The following is a 13,857-nucleotide window of genomic DNA, read 5'->3' on the forward strand; positions in this document are numbered from 1 at the left end:
TACTGGAGTGGGTTGCCATGCCCCACTTTAGGGGATATTCCCCAGCCAGAGATGGAACCTGCATCTCCTGCATTGGCAGGTGGGTTTTTTTTTTTTTTTTAATCACTGCGCCACCAGGGAATCCGGGGTGGTGGTAGATGTCAGTGATTTGGCTTTACCAAGCCTGTGCAGATAAGGCTACCCAAGTCTGTTTCAATAACAGATCTAGGATAACAACCCCCATCCTCTGAATTCCAGCTAGTGAGATTGCTGCCTGCGGGGCATAAGTGAGGCCAGGCCAGGCTCTGAAGATGGGGGTGGTGCAGGGGGGCTATAGGCCCCATGGCCTAAGGGCAGCCAAGCAGTCGCGGGGACGTGTCCCGACTGGGACTAGCAGCGAGACTTTTGTCGCCGTCAGTGCCTGGGGGCGGAGGCGGGAGACCGCTGGACAGCGAGCAAGCCCCCGGGGGCGCCTCCGGACAATTCCATCAACATGGGCAGGGGCGGGGCTTGGCGGCTGCCCTGCATTTCCGGGGACGCGGCGCCAGGCCGAGGGTATCTGCGGGGACATCCCGGGTGCCCGGGAAGTGCGTCGGGCGGGGCCTGGAAGCAGGGACGAGTCTGGGAACAACGAGAAGAAGGGCCGCCCCGCCGCGCAGAGGTGACCCTGTGGTGGGCGGTGGTCGCGCGCGGGCCGTAACTCTCAGGTAGGCGAAGGGCACAGGGCGGGCGGGAACGGCGGCCCCGGGAGGAGGAGATCGGAAGTGGGGAGGCCACCCCGCGGCAGCCGCCGCCCCGGCCCCCCACTTCCCGCCGGGCCCCTCTCCCAAACGGCGCCACCTGCACGCTCTGATGGGCACCCGCGCCGCCACTGGGGGAGCCTGTTGTCATGGGAACGCGGGAGGCTGGGCCCATGTTCCCATGGCCACCCAGGGCCTCTGAGCCAAAACTGCAACTCAGAGGCAGTGATCCTCCTGGAGGCAGATAATTCGGAATTTGGGGAAGGCCCGGGCCCCTCCTCATATGGCCCTGGCTATGACCCTTGAATCGGGTTCTTTGTCATAGCTTCTACTGTCTGAGTGACAACGTGGATGTAGGGGTTAGGAGAGAAAGGAAGTTGGGGTCTTGGAAACCGAGGGTGCCTTAGTGGACTCTCTGGAACCATCTTGGTTTGGCAAAAAGAGTCAGGGGCCTGGGTCACCTGAGTAAGGTCATCGATCTCTACTCACATTTCCTCACCAGTAGTATGTTGTTTGGCTTATGAATTGCAAGTTTCTTATAAGGGTCGAATGCCGTAAGGACTGGGAAGTGCACGATTAAGATATCTTTTTGCCCAGAGATGGTTTAACCTTTGGTTTAGAAATCTACCCAGTCCCACCCCCTTATTTTCATAGGCGAAATAGAATCCAGGGAAGTTAAATTACTTCCCAAGACGATAATGATTTGGGAAGGTCAGGATTTGAACCCAGTTTCCTGACTTTCAGGCTGTGCGATTCTTTGCACTGGTGCTTATTATTACTAAAGTTCAGGGAAATCTGAGAAGAAGGAGGTGGCAGAGGATGAGAGGTTAGATAGCATCACTGACTTAATGAACATAAATTTGAGCAAACTCCGGGAGATAGTGTAGGACAGGGGAGCCTGGTGTGCTGCAGTCCATGGGGTCTCAAAGAGTCAGACACAGCTTAGCAACTGAACAACAGCAACAGGGAAATCTGGGATGTGTCTCTTCGCAACTGGGGCTCAGACTTTTGGGGTCAGGCGGTCTAAAGATGAGGACATTGGCAGTGGGTGAACTGAAGATGGGGAATGGAGGCTGACATCTTGGGGAAAACAGAGTTTCTCTCCCTGGTCCTATACCTTGGAACTCTTGCTTTAATGTATCATCTGATGGGATTGCCCTAAAAAAACCCCAGGAAACAAGCATTCAGCAGCTTTCCAAAATACTGTCTCTTGTGAAGCCAAGAAATCTGTTGAGACTGTGTGAGCAAGAAATCCTTTGGCTGCCCTAAAGCAGGGAAGTGGGACTTCCCACATCAGAGAGGTGCCTTTCCTTTGAAAAGGTTAAGAGGAAGGTGGAAAAAAAGATCCAGGAAGGAAAACTTGAATGAATCATTTGGAAATGATTTGAGACAGTCAGCTAGAACAGAAAACTCACTTATTCACTTTAGTAAACATTTACTGAGAATGAAAGTCGCTCAGTCGTGTCCAACTCTCTGCAACCCCATGAACTGTCGCCCACCAGACTCCTCTGTCCATGGGATTCTCCAGGCAAGAACACTGGAGTGGGTAGTCATTACAGTAGTGGGTAGACATTACCTTTTCCAGGGGATCTTCCCTACCCAAGGATCAAACATTGCATTGCAGGCTGATTCTTTGCTGTCTGAGCCACCTGGGCGCCTGCTATTTACAAACTCTTCCCTGGGGATGGAGATTTAAAAACCTGAGTTATGAAGGCCTAGTCCCTGCACTCAAGGAGCTTGTAGTAGAAGAGAGGGATGAGATGTGTAAATGAGTATTTCACTACAGAATCGTGAGTGCCTTAATGGAAATCTGAGCAGAGTGCAGAGGCAGCTCAGGAGCCACTCCAGAAATGGCAGTTGAAGATGGCACAATTTTAGCCTTCGAAGCCTGGCAGCATGTCTGGAGCTCTGCCAGGCTGGCCCTTTGTTGGAGACAAAGGAATAAGTGAGTGAAAGTGTCTAAAGAAATGTGGACAAGAATGGGTATTCTCTGGGAAGAAGAGTTTAAGGAATCTTGATGAACTGGAAGCTCTGTGAAGGCAGAACCATATCAGTTTCTTCAACTTCAGCGATGCTGAGAAGGCAGCCAGTGCACAAGAAATATTGAGTGAGTGAAAGAAGAAGGGGAAAAAGGGGTAGGGAGAGAGGGAGGAAAATACAGTAGCTTATGTTATCAAGAGGGGGATGGTTATAGCTTGAGACAAAACGCTGGTTGAAATTCTCCCGTACGTAGAGCATCTCCACGGGGTTCTGGAGTCTGATCCAATTTCTGGTCCTTGTACTGACTTGTCACATATGTGACCTTAGCAAGTCCCCGAACCTCTCTCTGCCCCCATTTCTCAACTATAAAGCGGGAATATCATAATTCCTGTTTCACCTTGTTGTGAGATGTAAGTAAATGATTGGGTGTAAAAAAGCTCAGCTCAGTGGCTTACTTATAGAAAGTACTCAATAAGTGTTAGCCTTATAAATGTCAGCTTTGCTTTAGGTGGGCGTGCATGCTTAGTCAAATCTGACTCTTTGCGACCCCACGGACTATAGCCCACCAGGCTCCTCTGTTCATGGGATTTTTCAGGCAAGAATACAGGAGTGAGTTGCCATTTCCTCCTCCAGGGGATCTTCCCAACCCAGGGATCGAACCCAAGTTTCCTGTGTCTCCTGCGTTAAAGGCAGATTCTTTACTGGCTGAGCCACTGGGGAAGCCCTTAGGTGGGCATAATTTGCCTGATAATTCATGTCAAGGTATATAATAACTCTGTAAAGACTAATTCTGAAAGTTCCTGTGTCTTCAGACAAAAACACCCCAAAGAAATTATCTTCACTTTTTTGGGGTTGGGGAGGGGAGGAGGGCAACAATCTCTTTGAAATCAAATAAAAGCTCTGATTGCTATCATCATTCTTGGGGTTCACAGCTCACTGAAGCCAACTCTGTTTGTTAAGGGACTCCTTGCTCTGCTCCACTGCTCACAGGCTGTAAGGAAAGAGTGAAGGCAGTGTTCATAGAGGAAGAGCCTGAGAGGAGCAAGGTGGGTCTGCTCCCTTGCAGAGAGGACTGGCTGGATCAGGCCCTGGGTCCAGGCCCCTTAGAGCCCCTCCTTATTATTATTATTTTTTTAATATTTTTGTTTATTTATTTGGCTGTGGCGGGTCCTACTTGTGACATGTGGGATCTTCAATCTTAGTGTTGGCATATGTAATCTTTAGCTGTGGCATGTGGGATCTAGTTCCCTGACTTGGGATTGAACCTGGGCCCCCTGCATTGGGAGATCAGTAACCACTGAACCACCAGGCAAGTCCTCCTTCCCCAACTCCTTTGCTAGAACTGAGCTGCGCCCACTCAGAGCCTTATGGTGTCCTGCCGCCTGGTGCTCAGCACTGGGGTGCTGCCAGGCATCCCAGGAGTCTCGAGCCTGGGTAGCTGCTGTGTTAGATCCCTGTCTGACCATGGATCTGGGGTGCTGCCTGCATGCCGGCTTTTTGTGAGCATTTTGTTCTGGTGCCATGGTCTACGCCGGCAGGTGGGCACACCGCAGCAGTAATACATTCCTCCTTCCATTCTGTCAGAGCAGTCTTTGGAGCCACAGGAAATCAATGGAACCCACCCGTCCATTCCTCACCCAATGGGCTCACCTGTCTAGGCCCACTCTCCGAAGGCAGTGCTGGAACCAACAGCAAGGCTCTCTTGGAGTAAGAGCCGGAGCCACCAGGTGACCTAAGGTGACGGAACCACGGGGGTCGGAGGGCCCCACCTCTTTGGGACGAGAGAGCCTTGGTTCCCTGGATAGGAAGGTTCCTTCCCGGGAGTGATGAAGGGCCTTGGCTAGATCTTCTCTCCCTCCATGTAGCAATGGTCAGGGGTCTAGGGCTCAGAGTGGGACTTAAAGAGGAAGAACTGGGGGACAAATGGAGAGGTAGATTCCTGGTTTCTCAAGATCTTGGGACTGGAAGGGTCTCATAAGCCAGACTTGAAACCAGACTGACCTAGAGGCTTATGCTCCTTGCTTCCCATCCTCACCCGCCCTAGGATATCTGCCTCATACCTCTGAGTGGCTGCAGCGGTTTCAGGGGAAAGAGAGTCACTGGACAGTAATTGTGCCCCTTCAGGGTGACAGGTGCCACGCATCAGTCAGGCCAATCAGCCAGGCTCTCCAGGCCCCCTGGAGGACAGGCCTGGGGGCCCAGGCAGACAGCCCCTCTGGAACTTGCGTCGGGAGCACGGGCATGATGGTGGCAACCTACCGTGTTCTACCGTGTCGAGCCAGGGACAAGCTGAGCCTGGCTGGTTGCGCCACAGCCCTGTGGGGCAGGGGGGTCCCCTCCCAGGGAGCGGCCAGCTCAGGCCCCGACAGGCCCCGGTGGGGGTGGCGCTCGGGCACAGCAGGCGCACCCAGGGCCTGGGCTGGGAGGGCCGGTTCCTTCTCCCCGTGAGACTTGCAGCCTCAGCACTGGGTTGGTAGGAGGTGGCCCAACCTGAGCAGGGAGCCCAGAAAAGGGTCCTCTAGCTTGGACGTTGTAGGATGGTTGTGGCCTCGTTTAGGTAAATGAGGCGAACCCGTAATACAACGCGCGTGGCTTTGTTCGCTGGGCTTTCACCACGCGCGGCGCTGCCTGTCGCCTCGTGCGCCCTGTCTCCTCAGCTCTCCTGACAGCCCAGGCAGTACTGTTAGCATTCCCATCTCACAGATGGGGAAGCTGAGGTTCTGAGAGATCCCGTGGCTTGCTACAGTCCCCCAAATAACAGATGGTGCTGAAATTCTACTTCTTATGGAAGAACTGGTGTGCTTCATCCCTGGATTCAAACCACTTCGCAGATCAAGGAACATAATGGACGGGAACTTCCCTGGTGGTCCAGTGGCTAAGACTCCGTGCTCCCAATGCAGGCGACCTGGGTTCAATCCCTGGTCAAGGAACTAGATCCCACATGCTGCCACTAAGACCTGGGACAGCCAAATAAGTAAATAAACATTTCGGAAAAAGAGACATAAGGGATCAGTAGAGAGGAGCACAGTTTGCAGAACAGAGATGAGGCCGTTTACATTCATTGCTAGACCCTGGTTAAAGTTGCTGGTGAGACTTGAAGGCAGTGTCCGTGCTGGCCCCGTGAGTGCCCTCCACTGCAGAGGGTACTGCCCCAGGGACACTCCCAACCCCCGAGATCTGGAAGTCATTGGCCGATTTAAAAGCACACGCAGGGTGTGCCAGCTGGTGTCGCTTTCTCATCAAAATGTATTGATGCTGCAGCCCAACCCCTAGGGAGGAGACAGCCGCATTGTGCCCATCTGGGCAGGGAGGGGAGCTGCAGCTGCAAGTTGGCATGAGAGGAGGGCTCAGGACAACGAGGGGATGGTGGCAGGGGGCCAAGGCCCGGGGAGCTGGGCTATCGCCAGTGCGTGTCTGCGAGGCCTTGCTGGGCAGCCTGCCAGCCAGAACCCAGTGATGGGAGGAGCTTGAGTGCTCCTCCAGGACGGGGCGGGGGAGACCTTGGGTTCAAGCTCCACTGGGCTTGGCAAGAGGCCCCTCCTCCACGGCCAGGAAACAGCAAAGCCATGACTCCCAGAGTAGGACTGTGTGAGAGCCAGGATCCCCTGGGTGGAAATGAGAGCCAGCAGGCCGGGCTGGGGGCAGGCTGGCAGGAGCCATCCGTGCCCCAGGTCAGGGCTGGCCTATGCCTGGGCGGAGGCTGTACCTATAGATGATTAATGAGTACTGACGGCTCAAGAGGCTGACTGTGGTCTGGATGAACCATTGCACGGCCAGCACTTGCCGTGAGCCCACACTGCCTTATTCCTTTGTAACTGAGCGGGTTACAGCGGCCTTATATTTTTAGCCACACTTTGCTTTTTTTCTCTTGTGTGTGTGCATGCTAGGTCGCTTCAGTTGTGTCCAACTTTTTGCAGCTCCATGGACTGTAGCCTGCCAGGTTCCTCTGTCCATGGGATTCTCCAGGCAAGAACACTGGAGTGGGTTGCCATGCCCTCTTCCAGGGGATCTTTCTGACCCAGGGATCAAATCCATGTCTCTTGTGTCTCCTGCATTGGCGGGTGGGTTCTTTACCACTAGCACCACCTAGAAAGCCTCATTTTCTCTTGTAGCCTTTCTTATTTCTCTTCACCTCCTCCCCCTGATATGTGCATGCTAAGTCGCTTCAGTCTTGTCCAACTCTTTGAGACCCCACGGACTGTAGCCTGCTAAGCTCCTCTGTCCCTGGGATTCTCCAAGCAAGAATACTGGAGTGGGTTGCCATTTCATATTCCAGGGATTTTCCCAACACAGGGATGTAACCTGCACCTCTTATGTTTCCTGCTTTGGGAGGTGGGTTCTTCAACACCTAGAAAACCTGGAAAAGATCCCCTCCCATCCCCACCCCCAACTCCAGCCCATAGCTAGTCTCATTTTCTTCTTTCACCTGATCCTGCAGATGAGGTGTTTTATTATTATTTTTATTATATTTTTACCTTTTGGTCTCCTTGCTTACCCCCACCCCCACCCCATGATAATAGGTATAAGGTAGAAATTTACATACAGGAAAATGCATAGATCTTCAGTGTACAGCTCAAAAAATTTTAATCTGTTTACACTTGGGAAACCAACATCCTAATTAAGATACAAAATACTCTTGTCATCCCTAAAGTTTCCTTGGCTGCCTATGAGACATGTGGCTCCATTTTGTCTGGCCTCTTTGCATGTATTCCTGTGCATATTTTGGGCTTTCCCGGTGGCTCAGCTGGAAAAGAATCTGCCTGCAATGCGGGAGACCTGGGTTTGATCCCTGTGCACATTTTACCTCTCCTTCTTGCTTTTTATCCTTCTGATGTGTGTGGTAGTGTGTACAGGAGAGAGAACCTCAGAGAGAGAGAGAGAGAAGGAAGGAGAGAGAGGATGGATGGGGAATGACTGTGTGAATGTGGACAGAGAAAGGAAGCCAGACTTGACTGCATCTTGCTGGCTGGGGGCACAGATGAGGCGTTGGTTTTCGCTTTTTCTCTTTCTATACTCTTTCCAAGTGGCCCCCCTGAGCTCTTTATAAACACCGGCGTTCTGGCTGAGAAAGACTTGCCTACATCCAAGGGTGGCAAAGGAGAACAGGAGACACAGTGTTGGCCTGGGAACCACTCTTCAGCCCACAGGAAGTCAGCTCAAATGAGGTTTTTCTCTGTCAGTTATCCTCTTGTTTTTTTTTTTTTTTTTCACCCTGGGGAGAACAAATTAGCATGCCAGCGAAAGACAGGGGAGCCCACAAGGTCCAAGACCACCATGCTGGGACATGAGTTAGAGGGCTTGTCTCCAGGCCAACAGGTGGGGCCCTCATTTTGTCCGCCCTGTGGAGGTCCTACTGGAATGCCATGTGAGGCGGTGGGGGTTCAGGGGCAAGACCCGTCACTGTCTTCAAGGGGCTTGCACTGGGTTGGCAGAAGACACACGAAGTGTTTGAGTAGGATATAATTAACTACCAAGTGAGACTGCATCAGCCCCTGCCTCCTCTCAGAGATGAGCACTGAAGTTAAGACAACCCATGTGTTGCCAAGACACTCGGGCAAACCAACCTGGTTGGTGCTTGAGGGGAGACCTGACATGGAGATTCAGGCACTCATCAAATTCTAATCAAACATATGCCACTCATCAGGCCCTGTTCTGGGTAATAGCAGTAAGCAGAAGATAGAAGGAAACACTATAGTTAGTTGTCATCATTCAGTAGATAAGTGGTGTCAGACTTTGACCCCATGGACTGCAGCATACCAGGCTCCTCTGTCCTCTACTATCTCCCAGAGTTTGCTCAAATTCATGTCCATTAAGTCAGTGATGCCATGTAACCATCTCATCCTCTGCCACCCACTTCTTTTGCCTTCAATCTTTGTCAGTATCAGGGTCTTTTCCAATGAGTCAGTGCTATAGCTATAGCTAGGACCTTGATTTCAGCAAGATTTCTTATAATTTTTTCATATTATTATTATTGTTGTTATTATTATTTTTTTTGGCCATGCTATGTGGCTTGTTGGATTTTAGTTCCCTGACCAGGAATTGAACCCAGCAAGACTGCGGAGTCCTAACCACTGGATTGCCAGGGAAGGCCCTCATATTATTCTTATGGATAATATGAAGAAATGTGGGCTGAATGGTGCGGTAAGGAAGACACCATAGCTAACATATGATTCAGCCTACAAAGGATATTGATCAGTTTCAACCTGGATGGAGGTCTCCAGTAGGCTCTGTTTTTGGAAGTGTCTCCCTCAATTTTTCCCTGCAAATTTATAAAACACCCATAACTTTCTATATTAACCAGTTGTTAAAACTCTGCCACAGTAGCACTCACACTCTTTCTAATACACAAATGCACACTCACAACCCACTTGTTTTGGCCTAATCATATGAAAGTAAGTTGTAGACATCATGATAGTTCATGTCGACAAACCTCAGCAGGCGTCTCCAAACAACAACGACATTCTCCTAAGAACACAGTACCATTATTGTACCTAAGAAAATGAACAATAATGCCATAATATCATCTAATACACAGTGCATGTTAACTTTTCTCAATTGCTCTGTGGCTTTCTTTTTTTTCCCTTCAGGATTTCAACCAAGGTTCACATAATGCATTTGATTATCATGTCTTTTTCGTTTTCTATCCTAAAACACTTCTCTTGTCCTTTTTGTCTTTTCATCAGTTTGACCTTTTTGAAGAACCCAAGCTATTTGTCTTGTACAAGCTGAATGTTTCCTATTGCGTCCTCATTATTAGATCTGGGTTACATACTTTTGATACAATTGTTGATGAGTTGTGTATTTTTTATTGAATCATATCAGGAGGTGAATGATATCAGGTAGTCCCACTACCAATGATGTTACTTTTGGCCACTTGATTAATATAGTGGCCGCTGGGGGAAAAAAAGATAGTGGCCACCAGTGTGCTCCCTGAGAGAAGCATTTTCCCACTGGTCATTAGTAAGTCATCTGCAGGACAGACTTTGAGACTTTGTTTCCTTTTTGTTTTTTGTTTTTGTTTTTGGCTGTACCAGGCAGCATGTAGGATTTTAGTTCCCCAACCAAGGATCGAACCCACTCTTCCTAGAGTGGAAGCTTTGAATCTCAGCCACTGGACAACCAGGGAAATCTCAGAGATCTTGTTAACGTAGTTTCCTAAGAATCTTCCACCCAAAGGTTTAGCATCCATTAGTTGCCCTTGCTTGAATCTAGATTTTCTAAGTCTATCATTTCCTCTGCGTCTATCAGGCAGCACTTTTCTATAGAGAAAAATCATCCTTTCTAGCCCTTTTTCTTTTTTCTCTCTGCTTTGCTGAGTTTTACTGTAGACTAATGGATTGTTTTATTTTTATGCATTAGAATCCATTACTTCATTATGCTTTCTGATGCTCAAATTGTCCTAAGTTTGGTCATCAAGCTGGCCCTATATCCTTTTGACATGACGCCATTAGTCTTTAGTCACTTCCTTGTTTTCCGGCCCAATGCAACGTCCCAGGTTCACCTTGTACTTTCCCTTTCATTTCTCCAAGGAGTTCTGTCGCCTTTTATTGAAGAGTGATATTTAGAAACCAAGAAGTGGGTGCTAGGTCTGCTCATCTAATATTTTTATCAGTGACTTGAATAATGGTCAAGAATGCTTATCAGATTTATAGACGACTCAGAACTGGGAGGGGAAGCCAATTGCATGATAGAATCAATATTCACAATGACCTCAATAGGATGAGATCTGGACCAGAACCAAAAGATTTAAAGGAGATCAATACAAAGTCTTATGCATAGGTTTAAAAAAGTTAATTGCATCATTTCTGGTTTCAGGGAATTCCAAACCAAAGTTGAATATCAATAAGGAGCTCTAGTTGTTAGTTGACATGGGACAGCAGTATTCCGTGACTCTGAGGCTGCGTTCATTTATTCATTCACTCAGCCAGTACTGACTGAGGGTTAACCATATGCCAGGCTCTGTTCTAGAGGCTATGGATAGCTTATTTACCAAGCCAAAGGAGCAAAAATACTTGCCTTCCTCAGTCAACACTTCTTGAGGGTGAGAAGGCAGGTGGGAGGTTCAGACAATAAAGAAAAACCACAACAAATAAGCCAATCATATAGTGTATTAGAAGATGATGAGCACTTCGAAAAAAATCTCAGGGAAAGGGGAATATTGGGGGAACTTCGGATTCTTCAAGAAGGTGATCTTTTTTTCTTTTTTTTAATTGGAGTATAATTGATTTACAATGTTGTTTTAGTTTCAAGAGCAAAGTGAATCTTTTATACAAAATCATGCATCCACTCTTTTTTATATTTTTTTTTCCCATATAGGTCATTACAGAGTATTGTGTAGAATTTCCTGTGCTATACAGTAGGTCCTTATTAGTTATCTGTTTTGTACATAGTGGTGTGTATGTGTCAGCCCCAATCTTCCAGTTTATCCCTCCCTCACCTCTACCCTGCAACCATAAGTTTATTTTCTATATCTGTAACTCTATTTCAGTTTTGTAGATAAGTTCATTTGTAGCCTTTTTATATTTATTTTTAATTGGAGGATAATTGCTTTAAATGTTGTATTGGTTTCTGCTGTATAACAAAGTAAATCAGCCTCAAGTATACATATAGCCCTTCCCTCTGGAACCTCCATCTCACCCCCCATCTCACCCTCTAAGTTGTCACAGAGCACTGGGCTGAGCTCCCAGTGTTACACAGCAGCTTCCTATTAGCTATCTGTTTACATATGGTGATGTATAGGTTTCAGTTCATTCCACCCTCTCCTTCCCAGCTGTGTCCACAAGTCTGTTGTAGCCTTTTTTTAGATTCCACATATAAACAATATCATGTGATATTTGTCTTTCTGTCTGACTTAACTTCACTCAGTATGATAATCTCAAGGTGCATCCATGTTGCTGCAAATGGCATTATTTTGTTCTTTTTTTATGACTAAGAAGGTGATCTTTGAGAAAGATTTGAAGGAAACGAGGAACTCAATCACTTTCTGGGTAGAGAACTCCAGGCAGAGGGAGGAGCCAGGGCAAAGGTCTTAACTCAAGAGTGTTCGTCCACACGAGTGCCTGGGGTAGAGTGAGTGAGGGTTGGGGAGAGCAGTGGATGATGCAGTGGGTGTGGGGCTGAGGTAACCTGGAGCCTTGCCCACCACTGTAAGGAACCACTGGAGGGTTCTGAGCACAGGAGTGCCATGACCTGACTTTGGTTTTGAAAAACTCGCTCTGGCTGCTGAGTTGAGAAGAGATTGAGAACTGCTCAAGGGTAGTCAAAGTGAAAGTCGCTCAGTCGTGTCCGACTATTTGTGACCACATAGGCTACAGTCCATGGGATTCTCCAGGCCAGAATATTGGAGTGGGTAGCCGTTCCCTTCTCCAGGGGATCTTCCCAACCCAGGGATCGAACCCAGGTCTCCCGGATTGCAGGCAGATTCTTTACCAGCTGAGGCACCAGGAAAGCCCAAGGGTAGTCAAAGCTATGGTTTGGAATCCAGTAGCCATGTACGGATGTGAGAGCTGGACAATAAAAAAGGCTGAGCACTGAAGATGCAATGCTTTCAAATTGTGGTGCTGGAAAAGACTCTTGAGAGTCCCTTGGACAGCAAGGAGATCAAACAAGTCAATCCTAAAGGAAATCAACCCTGAATATTCATTGGAAGGACTGATGCTGAAATTAAAGCTCCAATACTTGTGCCACCTGATTCAAAGAGCTGACTCATTGGAAAAGACCCTGATGCTGGGAAAGATTGAAAGCAGGAGGAGAAGGGGACGACAGAGGATGAGATGGTTGGCTGGTATCACCGACTCGATGGACGTGAGTTTGAGCAAACTCAGGAAGTTGGTGATGGACAGAGAAGCCTGGCATGCTGCACTCCATGGGGTTGCAAAGAGTCAGACACGACTGACTGACTGAACAATAACAAGGGTAGAAACTTCCCAGGTGGTGCTAGCGGTAAAGAACCTGCCTGAACACAGGAGATGCCAGAGATGCGGGTTCGATCCCTGGGTTGGGAAGATCCCTGGAGTAAAAAATGGCAACACACTCCTTTTCTTGCCTGGAAAACTCAGGGACAAAGAAGCCTGGTGGGCTACAGTCAATGGGGTCACAAAGAGTCGGACACGAGGAGCGGGCAGTAACTGGGACCCCAGGAGGTGGTAAGTGGTCAGATTATAGATTTGCTAGTGGATTGAGTATGAGGAGCAAGAGAAGAGAAAGGAATTAAGGTTTTTAACCTGAGCAATTCAAAGACAGACTTGCCATTAAATGGGATGGAGGAGGCTCACATTAATGGAGCATCTGGAACCACACTGAATTTTAGATACCTATCAGATAAGACAGCCTTGTAGAAATGTCAAGGTCATTTGGAATTTAGGACAAAGGTCCTAGGTTACAGGGCTTCTCGGGTGGCATAGTGGTAAAGCATTCACCTGCCAATGCAGGAGGCTCAGGTTCGATCCCTGGGTTGAGAAGATCCCCTGGAGGAGGAAATGGCAACTCACTCTAGTATTCTTGCCGGGGAAAATCCCACGGACAGAGGGCCTGGTGGGCTACAGTTTGTGGGGTCACAAAGAGTCCAACATGACTGAGTGACTGAGCACATACCTAGCTACAGATAGAAGAATGGATATCACTGACTAAAGATGTTTCGACACCACTGATAAGGCAGATTGTTCCAGGCCTGGGTAATGCGAGAACTACGGGTAGTGGGTGCTGCCCACGTGCCAGGCGGAATTCTGTGTCCAGTGCTGGACGACCCTTTAAAAAGGGTGCCACCAGTCTAGAAGGTGGAGATACAGAGATCATAGAAGCTTGGGTGTTCATGAGGAGACCTGGGACCATGTGAGCACTGAGCCCCCCCCTTGTCAGTCACCCTGTGGGAGGCCCTGGGAATAGGGTGAGAGCCAATGCTGCTGGCTCTGAGAAAGCTCATTGTGGCCTGGGGGTGAAGAGGAACTTTCCAGTCATTGCGGCTAATTCCTGGAGAAACTGTCCCTACTGCCATGGAAATGACTGGCAGAGGTTTTCCAAGTCCTTTTGACTTGGACTACAGGAAGAATTACATTTTACTGTGATCCTGTGCAAGGGCTTCCCCAGGTGGTGCTATTAGTCAAGAACCCTCCTGCCAATGCAGGAGACATAAGAGACACGAGTTTGATCCCTGAGTTGG

At 48.8% G+C, this 13,857-nt stretch overlaps 1 protein-coding gene across 1 annotated transcript in view; it reads left to right on the forward strand.

The window, feature by feature from the left end:
• The first annotated feature begins 527 nt into the window (after positions 1 to 527).
• SEMA4B (semaphorin 4B) overlaps positions 528 to 13,857 on the forward strand; it is a 41,410-nt gene continuing 28,080 nt past the window's right edge. The window contains exon 1 of the mRNA XM_061158713.1: positions 528 to 686. The gene's annotated coding sequence lies outside the window, so the exon portion shown is untranslated. The remainder of the gene's footprint in view (positions 687 to 13,857) is intronic.

The sequence above is a fragment of the Dama dama genome, chromosome 13, assembly GCF_033118175.1.
Source record: "Dama dama isolate Ldn47 chromosome 13, ASM3311817v1, whole genome shotgun sequence".
Lineage (NCBI taxonomy): Eukaryota > Metazoa > Chordata > Mammalia > Artiodactyla > Cervidae > Dama > Dama dama.